We start from the raw sequence: 6,000 nt of genomic DNA, 5'->3' as shown, positions 1-6,000 counted from the left end.
TGCCCCCCAAGCCCGCTCAGACTCTCACGGGCCCCTCTGGCACAGGCGGGCAAGGAGACCCTCCTGGGCGCTCGGACCCCCGGCTGTGGGAGCGGCTGAGGAAGGCGGGAGCCACATCTTGTCCCCGCCTGACCACTGGGCTCTCTCCTCACTGCTTTCAGGCGCATCCTGGCCTCCCGGGCCCAGCCCTGGGGGTGTCAGGGAGAACACCAGCCAGCCTCGGACAGTGAAGTGTGTGGCCAGGGAGGCGGGCAGACGCATGGAGAGCAGACAGGGAACTTGGACGGTCAGCTCTGCCCTGCCCTGCCAGCCCTGGTCTCCACGGCATGGCCCAATGGAGAAGCCTTGTCTCAGGGCTTACCTGGGGGCAGTAAGACCCCCCGAGAGCCTCAGGAACCACGGCACCGCCCTCTAGAGCAGCCACTATCCCAAGTGCCCCTCTTCTCATCTCAGGCACACTGGCTCAGGGCCTCCCTCCTTCCCTCCAGTGCGGCAGGGCTGGGAGGGGGCTCTGGGGGGACAGAGCCCAGCTGAGCAAGGGGGCTGGGGGCACAGTGCAGGCCGCTGGGACCCAGGGGCTCATCATGACCCAAGGGGCTCATCAGGACCCAGGGGCTCGTCAGGACCCAGGGGTTCATCAGGACCCAGGGGCTCATCAGAACCCCAGGGGCTCATGCCCTCCACAGCTCAGGCCTGCCCAGACCCCCACCTCGCCCCCCCCTGCCCCCCATGATGAGTTCGCTGCGCTTCCCGCTTATTCCTCTGGCCACAGGCTGCTTCCTCGAAAGGACAGAAGGACACAAGTGCTGTCTGTCTGTCCATCCTCTGTGAAAGGTGCTTGCACCATCGAGGGCACAGCCCTACCCTGTCAGCCTGACCACCTGGCTCTCCAGGGCCTGGAGTCTGGCCTCTGGCTGGGTACCCCCTACCCACCCTCCTACCCACCCGGGCCCTCCTGGGGGCACAGGGCAGGCAGGACGAGAGAAATGCTGCTTTTTTATAGGAGGCGAGGCCTGTTTGGGTCGGAGAAGCCCTGCCTGGGATGGGCCTGCCTGCCCTTCACCGCGTCCCTGCACAGGGCCCGCGGGGCTCAGCACGCCGGGGGCTTCCGCGTCAGTGCTCCCCGGCCAGCTTGGCGGCGGGTGCCGCTGCAGGTGGCACAGTCGCCAGGCGTGTCTGGGGGCTGGGCTGTCACCCTAAGGAGGTCTCAGTGCTGTCAGCCAAGAGGGAGGCCCCACCCGAGGGGACCCCCCGCAGTCACCACCCTTAGGAGGCTCAGGGCAGAGTGAGTCGGGGTGGGCGAGAACTGAGCTCAGAGGCAAAGGGACATGGCGGGGCCGGGACTGTGCTGACGACCCAGGGGCTGCCCATCCACGGGGTGGCCATGCCGGGGCGGGGGCGCTCTGTGGCCAGGCAAGTCGTTTTCTGATGTCTGAACCTGGGTCCCTCCCTCCACAAGCAGATGGGCAAACGCTCGGCGTCCTAATTTGAGATTCTCTTTTGTTTGGGCCCAGACGTCCTTCCACAGGCCCCGAATCTGGGTCATCAGAGCGGCGCTTTTTGCTGGAAGCCAGATGCTGAGCTCAGCTTTCCTGGGAGTCGGCGTCACTGTGGGCAGGCGGGCAGGGCTGGGCCAGGCCTGGGACCCCGGGCAGGCGGGATGTAGGTGCCAGGCTCCGGGTCCCGGTGGGAAGAGCCGTGTGGAGCCTGCCTGTGCAGAGCCGCCCTGCAGAGGCGGCTGCTGTAAACACGGCAGGGAGGGGTGCCCAGAGCTGCCCGGGGCCTGGGTGCGCCATCTGGGGCTGGGGCGCTTTGGGGTGGGACGGGTCAGGGTGACGTTGCCCGACAGACAGGAAGCCAGGAGGCCTGTCAGCCTCTGGGAGACCGTCCTGTGGCCCTCTCCCAACCCCCATGCCCCAGGGCAGGGGGTCTGAGCAGCTGTGTCCGTCTCAGTGTCACAGGCAAACCCAGCCCTCCCCGGGCCTGCTCCTCGCTGTGGGTGAGGGGCTGGCCTTCCGTGCCCTATGGCTCCAAGGAACCGTGGCTCTCTCCTGCAGCCGGTCTCTGGCCTCTTGGCTGCTAGGGGGCCCCAAGCGGAACCTGCTCCCCTCCTCGGTGCCCCAAAGAGCTGGGGCCCGTGTGGCCGGGAGCCCGCCGTGCCCGACACCGTGGGGCAGGCAGATGTCTCAGGTGGCGCGGGTCCTGCCATTCCTGGCGGCGGCGCAGACACCGCGTGCCCAAACGCCTCCCACTCCTGCCCAGCTTGTCCCTCCTCAGGCCAGGGCCTGTCCCGGGACTGCCCTCTGTGCCTGGGTGTGCAAGAGCCCCACCCAGGTGGAGCGCTCCCCCAGGATGGCCCAAGGGGGCCTCTGGCGACACTAGGGTGTGTTGGCAGGGACCCCTGTCCAAGCTGATCCCGTCAAGGCTGCACCGTGAGGCCAGCTGCCGCCGAGCCTGGGAGCCGCCGCATCCGAAGTGCTTCCCCACCTAGGTGAGCCCCCGCTAGGCCCCTCCTGGGGGGAGAAAAACGTGACGCAGGGGGCCTGGGACCCCCGCCTGAGTGGGCCTCCCCCTCTGACCAGGAATACTCCTCCCCACCCAGGGCTGCCCTGGGGCGCAGCAGGAGGGCAGTCTGCCGTTTCCAGGCAGGCAGAGCCGTGGAAGCTTCATTTCCCATTCCCTGGGTCGGGAGCCTTGGGGGAGCTCCGCTGTCTCTCTGGACTTTCTCCAGAGGTGCTTGTAAAAGGTGATTCCTGTTCTGCAGGTGTCTGGAGATCTCTAGAGTGCTGTGTGTGTTGGGGGGGCACCCAGCCTGGCCCCTCCTCTGTGCAGCAGGCACGGGGGAAGCCCGGCACCTGAGGTGGCAGGAGGTGCTGCTTGTGGTCCAGGGGGTGCCAGGCTGGGCAAGGCGGGCATCTCAGCTCCCACCTCCATCCCTGGTTTGAGAATCCCCAAGGCAGGTACAACCGACAACTCCCCAGGCTCACAGGTGAGGAAGAATGGCCAGGAGAGTCACTCCAGGAAGCTGCCGGCACTGGGGTCCTCCCACGGTCCTCTGAGCCCCTCCCTCGGCCCCCACCCCGAGAGCGTCTTCCTGAGCTCGCGGCTTCCCGCTCGCACCCCCAGGCCCCAGGCAGCTGGATCTGGGCTGTGCAACCCAACCCCAGGTCTGTGTTGGAGCCTGAGAGGTGAGATCAGAGCCTGTCCTCAGGCGTCTGGTGACAGCAGGCTGGGGCCAGCAGGGAGGAGCCACGGGCTGGGTGGGCAGGTGTCAGAGAGTGACCTGGGCAGGGAAGCTGCTGGGGACTGCAGGCCATCCACGTGGGGTGGGCTGTAACCCAGCAGGGGAGGGGAGAGGCCTGGGTGGGCAGGCCAGGGGAGGGATGGAGACAGGCAGAGCGGGCTTCCTCACACAGGGAGGCCCTGTCCTTGCCTGAAGCCTGGGGGTCAGCTTCTCTGAGGGGAGGGGGAGGAACAGGAGGGAGGAGGGGTGAGAGGGAGGAGGGGAAGAGGGAAGGGGAGGGGGAGGAGGGGAGAGGGAGGAGGGGGAGAGGGAGGAGGGGGAGAGGGAAGGGGAGGGGAGGAGGGGAGAGGGAGGAAGGGGAGGGGGAGGAGGGAGAGGGAAGGGGAGAGGGAAGGGGAGGGGGAGGAGGGGGAGAGGGAGGAGGGGGAGAGGGAGGAGGGGGAGAGGGAAGGGGAGGGGGAGAGGGGAGAGGGAGGAAGGGGAGGGGGAGGAGGGGAGAGGAAGGGAGAGGGAAGGGGAGAGGGAGGAGGGGAGAGGGAGGAGGGGGAGAGGGAGGAGGGGGAGAGGGAGGAGGGGGAGAGGGAGGAGGGGGAGAGGGAAGGGGAGGGGGAGGAGGGGAGAGGGAGGAGGGGGAGAGGAGGAGGGGGAGAGGGAAGGGGAGGGGGAGGAGGGGAGAGGGAGGAAGGGGAGGGGGAGGAGGGGAGAGGGAAGGGGAGAGGGAAGGGGAGAGGGAGGAGGGAGAGGGAGGAGGGGGAGAGGGAGGAGGGGGAGAGGGAGGAGGGGGAGAGGGAAGGGGAGGGGGAGGAAGGGAGAGGGAGGAGGGGAGAGGGAGGAGGGGAGAGGGAGGAGGGGGAGAGGGAGGAGGGGAGAGGGAGGAGGGGGAAGACGGAAGGGGAGGGGGAGGAGGAGGGGGAGAGGGAAGGGGGCGAGGCTTTGCTGCTTTGACCCCACGGGATGTCCCCTGTGGAATGCCCGGGCCCTGCCCTCCAAGGACTGCTGCCTTCCTTTTAAGACCGTTCATAAACGAACACAATGAGCATCATTTGGAAAGACGCTGAAGTCTGGACCGCCCTGCCAGGCCCATCACAGGAGGACCAAGGTGGTGGGAAGGAGCCTGGGCTCCGAGGAGGGAGGAGGTTTGCTTAGCACCCTCCGGGGTGCGTGTCACGTGGCATCCACGGCAGGGCAGCCACGCGCTGACTCCTCGGGTGAGGGGCCCATGGTGCCATGGCTTTTCCCCGGGGACCGGAGGCCGGGGACAGTTATGGGGAGGGAGAGGGGCTCAGAGCCGCGGGCCCCAGGACGGCGCAGGGATGGGCAGCACGGCTGGCCAGTCCAGAGCCGCCCTGCGCTCTCCCGACAGCGGCTCCGGGGCAGAGCAGACGCTGTGGCCAGTGCTGAGGCCGGCCCCTGGGGGCTGCGTGGGCCCTGGGCTCGGGGTCCCCAGGCTGCCCTTCAGAGCGGGGCAGGCACGGACCCCGCTTAGGTCCACACACTGCCTGCCCCTTGGCTCTGAGGGCAGAGCCTGCCGACCCACGGACGCTCTGAATCCAGGGTTTGGGGCCTGGGTGGACCCAGCTTTGCTAGTGAGCTGCACGTGGAGCTCAGAGCTGGAGTCCCCTGGTCAGTGACAAATGCAGGAGGTGATGGGCCTGGCCGTCCCCATGCAGGTCCCCCCCAACGCACACCCAGCAAGGCTGCCCTGGGCCTGCCGCCTCACCACGCACTGCGCAAGGTCAAGGTCAAGTTTGTCCTCTAGCAGCAGGTCTGCTCGGGTGCCTTCTACCGGAACTTGGGAGCTAGCGAGACGGCCACGGTGTCCCCTGCCTGCCCCCCACCCTAGCTGCCACGTGCTCCAGCCAAACTCTGCCAGCTCCCTCAATAAAATTTTACAGAGTCCCAGGGTCCTTGAGAGGATCTCAGAGGACAGCTCTCCACACTCCTAGAAGCGCGGCTCCTGCTCCCCGCCCGGCCGCCCGGGACATCAGCGGTCGGTCGGCAGACACGGGAGTGGCCCCCCGCCCCGCCGTCACCCTGCGCTCGCCGGCTTGGTGCCATTAAGTGATCACACTGGGTTCTGACGAGGGTCTTGACAGCACAGTCACGTTATTGCCCCAAAGAGCTGGAGCCTTCCCGACTCTTCCCGAGCATAATTTCCCCTTGGAGGATTGTTCCACTTCAAAGGGCCACTCGAAGTGGCAGCTGACCGTTTTGCCTGCCTGTGGATGAGCGGAGTGGCTGGTCGGCTGCGTCTGGGGCTCCCTGTGCTGACTGGTCTTTCAATTTGGGGGCCACAGAAACGTGGTGGCCAGTCAGACAGCAGAGGTTGCCCCAGTGTGGGCAGGAGGCGGACGGGGTCAGCGGGTGCCACGGGCCCGGCAGGGCAGCCTCTCAGGGGCGGGGTGAGGCCACATGGAAGGGCAGGTGACAAGGAGGGGACACAGAAGAGGGCTGTTCCTGAGACACACAGGTGACACCCACCCCTTCATACGTTTAACAAACGAGCCTTGTTGTCGCTCAGTCGTTAAATCGTGTCTGACTCTGCAGCCCCACGGACTGCCTCACGCCAGGCCTCCCTGTCCTTCACCATCTCCCGGAGTTTGCTCAAACTCACGTCCATCAAGTCGGTGATGCCACCCGACCCTCTCACCCTCTGTCAACCCCTTCTCATCCTGCCTTCAATTTTTCCCACCATCAAGGTCTTTTCCATTGAGTCGGCTCTTCACATCAGCCTGGTCAAAATATTGGAGCTTCAG

This window comes from Capricornis sumatraensis, chromosome 19, assembly GCF_032405125.1.
Source record: "Capricornis sumatraensis isolate serow.1 chromosome 19, serow.2, whole genome shotgun sequence".
Classification (NCBI taxonomy): domain Eukaryota; kingdom Metazoa; phylum Chordata; class Mammalia; order Artiodactyla; family Bovidae; genus Capricornis; species Capricornis sumatraensis.
Note: the sequence above shows the minus strand (reverse complement) of the source record.